Source organism: Oncorhynchus nerka, linkage group LG16 (assembly GCF_034236695.1).
Source record: "Oncorhynchus nerka isolate Pitt River linkage group LG16, Oner_Uvic_2.0, whole genome shotgun sequence".
Lineage (NCBI taxonomy): Eukaryota > Metazoa > Chordata > Actinopteri > Salmoniformes > Salmonidae > Oncorhynchus > Oncorhynchus nerka.
In genome coordinates, this window is record NC_088411.1 from 236,354 (window position 1) to 249,347 (window position 12,994).

At 41.0% G+C, this 12,994-nt stretch overlaps 1 pseudogene; it reads right to left on the reverse strand.

Annotated features, from left to right (window-relative positions):
• Window positions 1-1,337: 1,337 nt before the first annotated feature.
• On the reverse strand, window positions 1,338-4,122 carry LOC135561155 (armadillo repeat-containing protein 7-like; annotated as a pseudogene).
• Between the last annotated feature and the right edge of the window lie 8,872 nt (window positions 4,123-12,994).

Here is a 12,994-nt window from a genome sequence, read left to right on the forward strand (position 1 = left end):
TCTTCTAGATGAGAGACCCAGACCCTGCCCTGGAACAGATCAGAGGGCCAAAAAGATCACAGGTGCCTTTGAGGCCTGCTGAGGGTTAGTCAAATACTTGAAAGTCAAATGGAAAATACATGTGGGTGTATCTCAGGAATGCATTGTTTTACAAATATTGAGATTTGTTTACTGAATGCAGAGACTTTTCTTTGGGACCATACTGTATGTCAATACTGTATGTCACTGACCAGCAAAGTACTGGATCACAGACATGACTGCTGGAGATTTTGGCCCAATATTAACCAGCTTTGGTGATATTGACTGATCCAAAATATATTTTATGAACACTTTTGACTATGACCAGGCCAACAATATCTGTCATTCTCCACCACAACTTGGATGTGGAGCACCAGAACAGCCCAAACCACCCAGTCAGTATGACACTGCAGTACCTGTGATATTCAGACAACCCCCACATTCCAGAGGACCACTAACAAAGCTATTCTTCAGAAGCTGTTTGGGATACATTGTGATTTGTAGATCACTGATTCTGTGCAGTGCCTTGCTTAGTCCAATCCCCTTGAACATGCTGAGTAAATCCAATCAAAGGGACATAATAGCTTATGTCATCTCTAAATCAGCAATGACTAACTGGGATGAAGAGTCTAAAGTCTATATTGTCAGTAGCTGAGAGCAACAGAGCCAGCTCACTTCACAGCCTTCAATGTGGCAAAGCAAACCAGTGGTACTGGTCTCCCTCATGTGGCATTGAAGTGTAAAGCAATTTTAAATCTTGGAAAGTATGTTTGCTACAAAGTCCTGCATAATGTGTGATTCTATGTGATTCTCTGTCCCTCTCATAAAGAGCATAATATAATTTCAAATATCCAGGCACCCCGAGTGGCACTGCGGTCTAAGGTTAGTGCAGTGCGTGAGGCATCACTACAGACCCGGGTTCGATCCCAGGCTTTGTCACAGTTGGCTGTGACTCGGTAGACCCATGAGGCAATGCACAATTGTCTCAGCGTCATGTGGGAAGGGTTTGGCCGGCTGGGATTCCCTTGTCCCATTGGGCTCTAGCAACCCCTTGTGGCAGGCCAGGTGCCTGCCAGCTGGACGGTGTTCCCTCCGACACATTGGTGCGGCTAGCTTCCGGGTTAAGTGAGTAGTGTGTCAAGAAGCAGTGCGGCTTGGCAGGGTCGTGTTTCAGGGGACGCATGGCACTCGACCTTCGCCTCTTCCGAGTGGGAAGGGGAGTTGCAGCGATGGGACAAGACTGTAACTATGAATTGTATATCATGAAAAAGGGGTAAATGTAAAATTCTATATATATTCAAATGTCCTGTTTTATTAGATCAGACATCTGATCTAGCTATCGTGTCTCCAGACTTAGTGCAGCAGTCCTGGAGGAACACAGAGGCCAAGTTACGCAGGCGTGGGCTATGGGAGATGGAGAAGAACAGCATGCATTGTAGCAGTGCGGCGTTGGTGGTTTGGGAGCGTGAGGCGGCCATGGTAAGGTTCAGTCTCCTCACATAAGCACAGTCTCCTCACGTAAGCACAGTCTCCTCACGCCGGCTTAATAGACAACCCTTTACCCAAGGGATGGCTTCCCTTTGTAGGATCTGGCCACTGTACTCCTGATCGGGTTACATAGACCCCTAGAAATACACAGAAGTATTCAGTGATGGAGTGATGGAGAGCAGTGGTGGTCGGTGCCATTGATAAGGATGATTTTTTTTTAATGAGCATCAAATCAAATGTATTTCTATAGCCCTTCTTACATCAGCTGATATCTCAAAGTGCTGTTCAGAAACCCAGTCTAAAACCCCAAACAGCAAGCAATGCAGGTGTATAAGCATGGCCTTATTTCTATTGCAGCATATTGGATTCAACCAGTTCAATGTAACATCGATAGATTTCGGCTACTACATGATACTCACATTTTCTCCATAACCATCATGAGGTTGCTACAACCTAGCATATGAATGAAAGTTTACAACATATGTGCACAGGTCAAGATACATTTTTGTAATCAAGGTGAAACACATTGACACATTCAATTCCGCCTTGCACACTCTCGCCTGCATCGAGCTGATCTAGCGTGTAATCATTAGTCCAACAGTTGCAAACGAGTAAATTAATACACCCCTGATCACACGCAAACACAGTTCACTTTCAAAGCAGCGAGATCGTTGTATAATTCCTTCTCGCATATATGCGCTCTCCTCCCCTTTTGAACATCTGGACTAAGGTATGTAGATACAGTTCAAGTCGGAAGTTTACACACACATAGGTTGCAGTCAATAAAACACGTTTTTCAACCACTCCACAAATCTTCTGTTAACAAACTATAGTTTTGGCAAGTCGGTTAGGACATCTACTTTGTGCATGACACAAGTAATGTTTCCAACAATTGTTTAGAGACAGATTATTTCACTTCACTGTATCACAATTCCAGTGGGTCAGAAGTTAACATACAAATTGACTGTGCCTTTAAACAGCTTGGAAAATTCCAGAAAAGGATTTCATGGCTTTAGAAGCTTCCGATAGGCTAATTGACATAATGTGAGTCAATCGGAGGTTGTATTTCAAGGCCTACCTTCAAACTCATTGCCTCTTTGCTTGACATCATGGGAAAATCAAAAGAAATCAGCCAAGACCTCAGAAAACAAACTGTAGACCTCCACAAGTCTAGTTCATCCTTGGGAGCAATTTCCAAATGCCTGAAGGTACCACATAGATCTGTACAAACTATAGTACGCAAGTATAAACACCATGGGACCACGCAGCCATCATACCGCTCAGGAAGGAGACACGTTGTCTCCTAGAGATGAACATACTTTGGTGCGAAAAGTGCAAATCAATCCCAGAACAACACTAAAGAAACTTGCTGGAGGAAACAGGTACAAAAGTATCTATATCCACAGTAAAACTAGTCCTATATCAACATAACCTGAAAGGTCGCTCAGCAAGGAAGAAGCCACTGCTCCAAAACCGCCATAAAAAAGCCAGACTACGGTTTGCAACTGCACATGGGGACAAAGATCGTACTTTTTGGAGAAATGTCCTCTGATCTGATGTTTGGAGGAAAAAGGGGAAGGCTTGCAAGCCGAAGAATACCATCCCAACCGTGAAGCACGGGGGCGACAGCATCATGTTGTGTGGGTGTTTTACTGCAGGAGGGACTGGTGCACTTCACAAAATAGATGGCATGATGAGGATGAAAAATTATGTGGATATATTGAAGCAACATCTCAAGACATCAGTCAGGAAGTTAAAGCTTGGTCGCAAATGGTTCTTCCAAATGGACAATGACCCCAAGCATACTTCCAAAGTTGTGGCAAAATGGCTTAAGGACAACAAAGTCAAGGCATTGGAGTGGCCATCACAAAGCCCTGACCTCATCCTATAGAACATTTGTGGGCAGAACTGAAAAGGTGTGTGCGAGCAAGGAGGCCTACAAACCTGACTTAGTTACACCAGCACTGTCAGGAGGAATGGGCCAAAATTCACCCAACCTATTGTGGGAAGCTTGTGGACGGCTACCTGAAACGTTTAACCCAAGTTAAATCATTTAAAAGCAACGCTACCAAATACTAATTGAGTGTATGTAAACTACTGACCCACTGGGAATGTGATGAAAGAAACAAAAGCTGAAATAAATAATTATCTCAACTATTATTCTGACATTTCACATTCTGAAAATAAAGTGGTGATCCTAAAGGGAATTTTTACTAGGATTAAATATCAGGAATTGTGAAAAACTGAGTTTAAATGTATTTGGCTAAGGTGTATGTAAACTTCCGACTTCAAATGTATGTATCATTTAAACGTTCTCTCTATATTTATCACAACATGTGTCACTTGTGCCACACTCAGCCATTCTCATTCTCCTCTGTGAGCATGTCCAAGAAGAGTTCAGTCAACTGAAGGGTTCTCAGGTCCTCCAGGTTCCTCGGATTGTAGGCGAAGTTTGCCAACACTTGCTCTTTCTTGTAGTTACACCAATATTTACACATTCTATTAACCACATGGCCGCCTGCATAACTAAGCTAGAAACGTACCGTCACTGTCTGTGTCCCGAAACTCAGTGAACCGATCAGATCTCGTCACAGAACGTCCTTTTCCCGACATCATGTCACAGGTACTATGAGTAAACGATTGACTAATTTATTTACAATGACAAACGTTCATTCCAGATAAATTAAACATCTTTGAATTTTTCACTTAGGTGTTGTTGCTGGATGCTTGGGATGCATTGGTCTGTCTTAGAATTGTTCCCCTACGTCCTTAAAGTGGCAATCAGCAGTTGAAACAATAACAAAGCCGTTCCCCGCCCCTGGTTCGGTGAAAGATAATGGATGGTGCTGGGGAAATGGAACCACTCTCAAATTCATAGCGCTATGGATGCAAGGACTGACCAACCATGATACACAAATTATGGTTTTAACCATGTTTTGAGGCTATAGTGTTTACATTTTGTTTGTTTACAAATGTTGGAGGAAAACAAGTGTATGTTTTGGGGTTCTGATGAGGTACGACAGTTGAACTAAGCTCATGAGGCAATTTCTAAGTTATATTCTTCAAGAATCAATGGGTACAAATAATTAATTTCTAAGTCCATAAATGTATGTAGCAACTGCTGATTGCCCCTTTAATGGTTTTGTGGAGGAGGATATTACTGTGTTTTACTTTATTGGTGAATAGGTGGCAACTATATTAATGTGTATGCTTTATCATTTAAATAGTTTAAATAAACTATCACAAGATTAAATCGTTTTAACCAATGTATTTCGTGATGAAGGGGGCGTATCCGGATAAAGTCACTGTAAGTGCAGCTTTTGCATGCTTGGAGAGGTACCGTTATTATACCTCAGTGGGGGAGGTCACTATAGATGTTTCCCATGTTTTTGCAAGATACTAGTGGGACGAGAACATTTGGCAAAATTTCGTGGCCCGTGGTTGTTGTCTACCATGAAACAACATCAACTGTCTGTCGTAAATAGGGAGACCACATTTATGATACCCAAATGCGGGACAACAGGATGATTTGCTGAGGAGTATTTTTTTCTGCTCTTAAAAAAACATATATACACACAGTACAGTACATGTCAAAAGTTTGGACACACCTACTCATTCAAGGGGTTTTCTTTATTTTTACTATTTTCTACATTGAAGAATAATAGTGAAGACATAAAGAAGAAATAACACATATGGAATCATGTAGTAACCATAAAAGTGTGAAACAAGTCAAAATATGTTTTATATTTGAGATTCTTTAAAGTAGCCACTCTTTGCCTTGTTGACAGCTTTGCACACTCTTGGCATTCTCTCAACCAGCTTCATCAGGAATGCTTTTCCAGCAGTCTTGAAGGAGTTCCCACATATGCTGAGCACTTGTTGGCTGCTTTTCCTTCCCTCTGCGGTCCAACTCATCCCAAACCATCTCAATTGGGTTGAGGTCGGATGATTGTGGGGGCCAGGTCATCTGATGCAGCACTCCATCACTCTCTTTGGTCAAATAGCCCTTACACAGCCTGGAGGTGTGTTTTGGGTCATTGTCCTGTTGGAGAAAAAAAATCACAGTGTCACCAGCAAAGCACCCCCCACACCATTACACCTCCTCCTCCATGCTTCCCGTTGGGAACCAAACTCTGTGAAGCATTTATTTGGGCTGCAATCTGAGGTGCAGTTAACTTTTATGAACTTATCGTCTGCAGCAGAGGTAACTCTTGGTCTTTTTGTCTTGTGGCGGTCGTCATGAGAGCCAGATTGACTGACCTTCATGTCTTAAAGTAATGATGGACTGTCGTTTCTCTTTGCTTATTTGAGCTGTTCTTGCCATAATATGGACTTGGTCTTTTACCAAATAGGGCTATCTTCTGTATACCACCCCTACCTTGTCACAACACAACTGATTGGCTCAAACGCATTAAGAAGGAAAGAAATTCCACAAATGAACTTAACAAGGCACACCTGTTAATTGAAATGCATTACAGGTGATAACCTCATGAAGCTGGTTGAGAGAATGCTAAGAGTGTGCAAAGCTGTCAAGGCAAAGGGTGGCTACTTTGAATAATATTTAGATTTGTTTAACACTTTTATGGTTCCTACATGATTTCATGTGTTATTTCATAGTTTTGATGTCTTCACTATTATTCTACAATATAGAGAATAGTTCAAATTTTAAAAAAAAACTTGAATGTGTCCTCCCTCCCTCAGACAATCCCACAGGTGAAAAGCCTGATGTGGAGGTCCTGGGCTGGCGTGGTTACACGTGGTCTGCAGTTGTGAGCCCAGTTGGACGTATTGCCAAATTCTCTAAAACTACATTGCAGACAGCTTATGGTAGAGAAATTAATTAACATTCAATTCTCTGGCAACAGCTCTGGTAGACATTCCTGCAGTCAGCATAACAATTGCATGCTCCCTCAAAACTTGAAACATATGTGGCATTGCGTAACAAAACTGCACATTTTAAAGTGGCCTTTTATTGTTCCCAACACAAGGTGTTGTAATGATCATGCTGTTTAATCAGCTCCTTGATATGCCACACCTGTCAGGTGAATGGATTATATTGGCAAATTAGAAATGCTCACTAACAGGAATATAAACACATTTTTGCACCAAATTTGAGAGAAATAAGCATTTTGTGCATATGAAAAATGTCAGAGATTTTTTATTTCAGCTCATGGAACATGGGACCAAAACTTTACGTGCTGGGTTTATATTTTTGTTATAAAACTATTTATTTTGAGATATTGTCTGTGTATATTTGATACATCTAATTGTATATGTTGTATGATATGGCACTATCACCATTTTGAGCACCAAGGCCTGTAAATAAATCTACACTGAGCATGTCAACCTGCCTTGCCTGCTGCTGACATGCCCTTATGACTACTACAAGGTTCCTATTTTACAATTACATAGGCTAATCAAAATGTGTTGTAGACAAAATCATAAAAAGGGCTGTAGCCTCAATAAATAGACAAAGATTTGTAGTTGAACAAGTATATATATATTTGTTACTTGACTTGAGACTTGACTTGCTTTTAGAATGCACAGGACTTGACTCGAGTCTCGACCCGTTCTACTTGGGACTCGACTTGAGATTCAGATCTTGTGACTTGAGACTTGCTTGTGACTCAAATAATAGTGACTTGGTCCCACCTCTGTATCACAACCAGCCATGATTGAGAATCCCATAGGGCGGCACACAATTGGCCCAGTGTCGTCCGGGTTTGGCCGGTGTAGGCCGTCATTGTAAATATGAATTTGTTCTTAACTGACTTGCCTAGTTAAAGGTTCAATAAAATAAAACATTAAAATAAAGCTCTGGATGGAGGCGCTTGCAGAGAAGAATGCATGATGACCATTGACCCAATGGTCATAACAGACACTGGGCTAGGAAGACAAAACGACAACCTCCCTTTGGTGGGGGGCCGGGGGTTGTGCCATACAGGCCTTTTGTGGTGAGGGAATCTTCCAACAAACAAACGTACAGTGAGCAAAAAGTAATGTCAAGAGCATCGTTATTGTTTAGGTTTTCAATGTGGAAAGTTCACCTAACTGAAGTGTTTCATGGCCCTCTAAATCATTGTCAAAGAAAGGCAATAAGGTACTTGGGTTGTGGGTAGAATTTAAAACGTTTGCTGCTGGCTGCTGAAACATCACTACTAGACTTGTTAAATGAGCAAAGCATCATATTGTTTTGGACCCTTTTCCTTCGTATGATAATAAGTTACAGCTGTGAAGAAACCAACTGTAAACACAGGCAAAACATAATGTGCACCCAGAATGAATGATCTTCTCCTGTTAGTTCTACCCACTGAGAGGGACTGTTTCAGTATATGCAACTAATTTAGAAACGTATGATATGAATGTGATTAAATGCCAATAATTGAAAGGGAATTTGTGTTGTTCACACCATTGGTTCGTTATTTTCTTGCCAGCTATGTCAAAATAACAGGGGACCTCAAATGGTTATTTAAGAGTCTAGACAAAATGATCATGATTCTACATGTTTCATGCATAGCTTCGAAACATGTAGAATCCTGAACATTTTGTCTAGACTCTTAAATAACAATTTGAGGTCCCCTGATCTTTTGACAGTGGTTAAACTGGATTAGATGGGCAGATGGACTACTTTTAAAATAGATTGGTTTAGATCATTGTCACTGCCAATGTATGCGAGTGCTGGTTTCCTTTCTGTTTGAATGAACACATGATAATGTTGGGGGGAATTATTTTGTGTGATCCCTTCTACATATAAAATAATATGAATCTACATCCTAATTTAGAAAGAAAACTATTTGGAATAGTTTTCGTGTAGTTTTATTTCATTTACATGTACAAAGGTCATCCACCAGGTGGCAGTGTGGATTTAAGGTTCCGTGGAGTTTCTCATTCAGTCTTGTTCCTAGTCAAATCAAATTATATTTGGCACATACACGTGTTTTGCAGATGTTATTGCGGGTGTCGCGAAATGCTTTCGTCAGAACTGTTTTGAGGGCAGAACAAATGTGACTGAACAGTCAGTGGGCAGAGTTTACACTTAACGGCGATTTCATTATTTAATCTTACTCTTTCTCAATGCATATTCCCTCGTTTCCTTGCACAGTCTCTCCTCACTTCTTCAAACCGCAATGGAGAAGGTCCAAGTGGGGTCCTTCGACCTTGCTCACTCCACAGTTAGCTTGAAATGTTGCCAATGGTGCTATCGAATTGGTTTGTACTTGTACGTTGTCAATCGGGCGGTCATGTGTGTTGGCGAGGCAGCAGACCCTGGTTCAAGCCATAGGGCAGCGCATTTGAGGGGTTCCCCCATTTTAATGTAGTCATAGCAAGATAGACCAGAGTCTGACGTTTCCAACGGGAACTAATTAATCATAGCGGGTAAAACAAGCAATGTGGGCAGAGCGCGTTCTAGCATGTATTTGCACTCTGAAATGTGTGTGTGCAATTACGCAATTCGACCTTGCACTCCTAAACAATGGCAAATAAACTTTGGCAAAGGGTAAAGTCTACTAAACGTAGTCCAATCTGTTTGTTACTGATTGTAGTTTTGGAAACAGAAAACTGTATGGAGATCAAATGTTTCATCGATGAGAAAATTGGCAGAATGTAGGCCAAAATCCATCTCGCCCCATTTCCTAACACTGCCGGCCACTGGGCTTCCTATCATTACCATATTTGTTAATGAGTGGAAATGCCAACCGGATGCATCACAGTTACAGGTGCTTCAACCAAGTACTGAGTAAAATGTCTGAAGACTTAAATGTGATATTTCAGTAAATGTTTAGATTTTTTATTTGCTAAAATTTCTAAAAACCTGTTTTTGCTTTGTCATTATGGGGTATTGTGTGTAGATTGATGAGCATGATTATATAGTTTTAAATTAATTTTAGAATAAGGCTGTAACGTAACCAAATGTTGAACAAGTCAAGGGGTCTAAATTATTTCCGAATTTACAGTGCACTCGGAAATAAGTTTTTACTCAGTACTTGGTTGAAGCACCTTTGGCAGCGATTACAGCCTCCTGTCTTCTTGGGTATGACACTACAAGCTTGGCACACCTATACATGGGGAGTTTCTCCCATTCTTCTCACCTCCCTGACCAAAGCCCTTCTCCTCCGATTGGTCAGTTTAGTCAGGCAGCCAGCTCTAGGAAGAGTCTTGGTGGTTCCAAACTTCTTCAATTTATGAATGATGAGACACCCAAGTCATAGACAGTTCTCTCTGCTACCGCACAGCAAGCGGTACCGATGCACCAAGTCTGGAACCAACAGACTGACTCAGTACTGGTTCCCCTTGTATAGCCAAGTTATTGTTTCTCATTGTGTATCTATTATTAAATGTTTTATATTATTTCTCTATTTTCTTTCTCTCTGCATTGTTGGGAAGGGGCTGTAAGTAAGCATTTCAATGTTAGTCTACACCTGTTGTGACAAATACAACTTGATATCATACTAATTTGATTTTCGTTTACTATGTTACGTCTACCCCAGAGTCCAGGTTGTTCAGGCAGAGCTGCCCTCAAAACTAGGGCCAGATTATATCCAAGCTGCCCTGTAGCGCAACTGCACTAGACAGCCAACAGCTGTATTAAATATAATTAAAAGGCACATTTGTGTCTGTCTATAGTGTGGATCGGATTGAAACCTGGCCTAGATCAAAGGAAAACTCCAATATACAATCTGTATTTAGCTCGTCATAAGACGCTAGGATTGAATTTCTGTTATTTGGATTGTGGACTCATATGACAATATGACTAATAGACTGATGTATAATCAAAATGTTTTTGAATCTAAAATCATCCCATAAAATAAGTCTGAAATAAATTAAAACTAGGTACATTAAAACATACAAACAGGCAATATTGCAATTGAATAAAACTGATAAAATAAATGTGAAAATAAGGGGAAAATATTTGCACAGGATGACATGCTACTTACTTCAAATATAGGTTGCCAATACACAATTGTGTGATATACAGTGCATTCGGAAAGTATTCAGACCCCGTGACTTTTTACACATTGTTACGTTAGTCTATTCTAAAATGCATTACTTTTTTTTTTTTTATCCTCAAAGCTACACACAATATCCCATGACAAAGCGAAAACAGGTTTTTAGTTTTTTTTGCAAATGTATAAAAAAATATATAAAAAAACAGAAACCTTATTTAAACCTTAAGTATTCAGACTCTTTGCTATGAGACTCAATTGAGCTCAGGTGCATCCTGTTTCCATTGATCATCCTTGAGATGTTTCTACAACTTGATTGGAGTTCACCTGTTGTAAAATTCAATTGATTGGACATGATTTGGAAAGGCACAGACCTGTCTATATAAAGATCCCACAAGTGCATGTCAGAGCAAAAACCAAGCCATGAGGTCAAAGGAATATTCCGTAGTGCTCCGAGACAGGATTTAGTCAAGGCACAGATCTGGGGAAAGACAACAAAAAATGTCTGCAGCATTGAAGGTCCCCATGAACACAGTGGCCATCACTCTTAAATGGAAGAAGTTTGGAACCACCGAGACTTCCTAGAGCTGGCTGCCCGGCCAAACTGAGGGAGAAGGACCTTGATCAGGGAGGTGACCCCGATGGTCACTGTGACAGAGCTTCAGAGTTCCTCTGTGGAGTTGGTTGTCCTTCTGGAAGGTTCTCCCATCTCTGCAGCACTCCACCAATCAGGCCTTTATGGTAGAGTGGCCAGACGGAAGACAGTCCTGGTTTGCCAAAAGGCACCTAAAGGACTCTCAGACCATGAGAAACAAGATTCTCTGGTCTGATGAAACCAAGATTGAACTCTTTGGCCTGAATGCCAAGTGTCATGTTTGGAGGAAACCTCGCACCATCCCTACGGTGAAGCATGTTGGTGGCAGCATCATAGGTTAGGTTGTTTTTCAGCGGCAGGGACTGGGAGACTACTCAGGATTGAGGTAAAGATGAATGGAGTACAGAGACCCTTGATGAAAACCTGCTCCAGAGCACAACAGGACAACAACCCTAAGCACGAAGCCAAGACAACGCAGGAGTGACTTTGGAACAAGTCTCTGAATGTCCTTGAGTGGCCCAGCCAGAGCCCGTACTTGAACCTGATCTAACATCTCTGGAGAAACCTGAAAGTAGCTGTTAGCAACGTTTCCCATCCAACCTGACAGAGCTTGAGAGGATCTGCAGCGAATGGGAGAAACTCCCCAAATACAGGTGTGCCAAGGTTGCAGCTTCATACCAAAGAAGACTCAAGGCTTCAACAAAGTACTGAATAAAGGGTCTGAATACTTGTGCAAATGTGATTTCATTTTTTATTTTATGTTTCATTTTTTAAAAACCTCTAAAAACCTGTTTTTCCTTAGTCATTATGGGGTATTGATGAGGGAAAAAAACAATTGAATCCCTTTTAGATTAAGGCTGTAACGTAACAAAATATGGAAAATGTCAAGGGGTCTGAATACTTTCCGAATACACTGTATAAACATTTTTTTTCTTCTTCAATAAGATAACACTGAAAATTAAGAAAAACTTTCAGTTAAAATCCCAAAACTGAAAACTGGCAAAAGTGGTCTAAAACACCATGACAACACCACTCAAGTGGACAACTTTAAATATGTGATCAATATGACCAATACTGTGCACCATATGGTTAACAGGGCAGGAAGCCCAGAATACTCACCACAACAAGACAAGAAGGATTTCCGTCATCATCCCTTCTGAACATGTTAAAGCCAACACGTTTCCGGTTTCCATTCAATTTTAACACAGACCACACAAACAAAACTGTAAAATATTAGATTCTTCAAATGGTTACTGGAATTAAACTCAAGGTCAGAAAGGCAGATGAGATTGACATAGGATATTTAAACCACCATCAATTATCGATGGGCAATATGTCAGCCTGTTAGGAGCAGGTCCATGTGGTGAACGATCATTCCAGGCTATTAAACACATCTACACCGCTGTGCCAGCTGCCAAGTCATTAACCGTAGTGTTCCATTCATAAATGGAAAATAACAGATGGAAAGTTGCAGGAGATAGGGTCTCTCCACAGCTTGAGGCAAAGCTGCTAGATACAGTAATACAGACATGTGCATCTTATTTCTTCTGACTCTGGCTAATCTATAGTCTCTCACCTGCTACAGTATCAGTTGCCACGCACTGACAAATCGTAACAGTTAAATAAAATAGACGGAGTGTACAAAACATTATGAACACCCGCTCCTTCCACGACAGACTGACCAGGTGAATTCAGGTGAAAGCTATGATCCCTTATTGATGTCACTTGTTAAATCCACTTCAAATCAGTGTAGATGAAGGGTTAAATACGTTTTTTCAAGCCTCGAGAAAAGTGACACATTGGTTGTGTATGTGTGCCATTCAGAGGGTGAATGGGAAGACAAGATTTAAGTGCCTTTGAATGGGGTATGGCAGTAGGTGCCAGGCGCACCGGTTTGTGTCAAGAACTGCAACCCTGCTGGGTTTTTCACGCTCAATAGTTTCCCGTG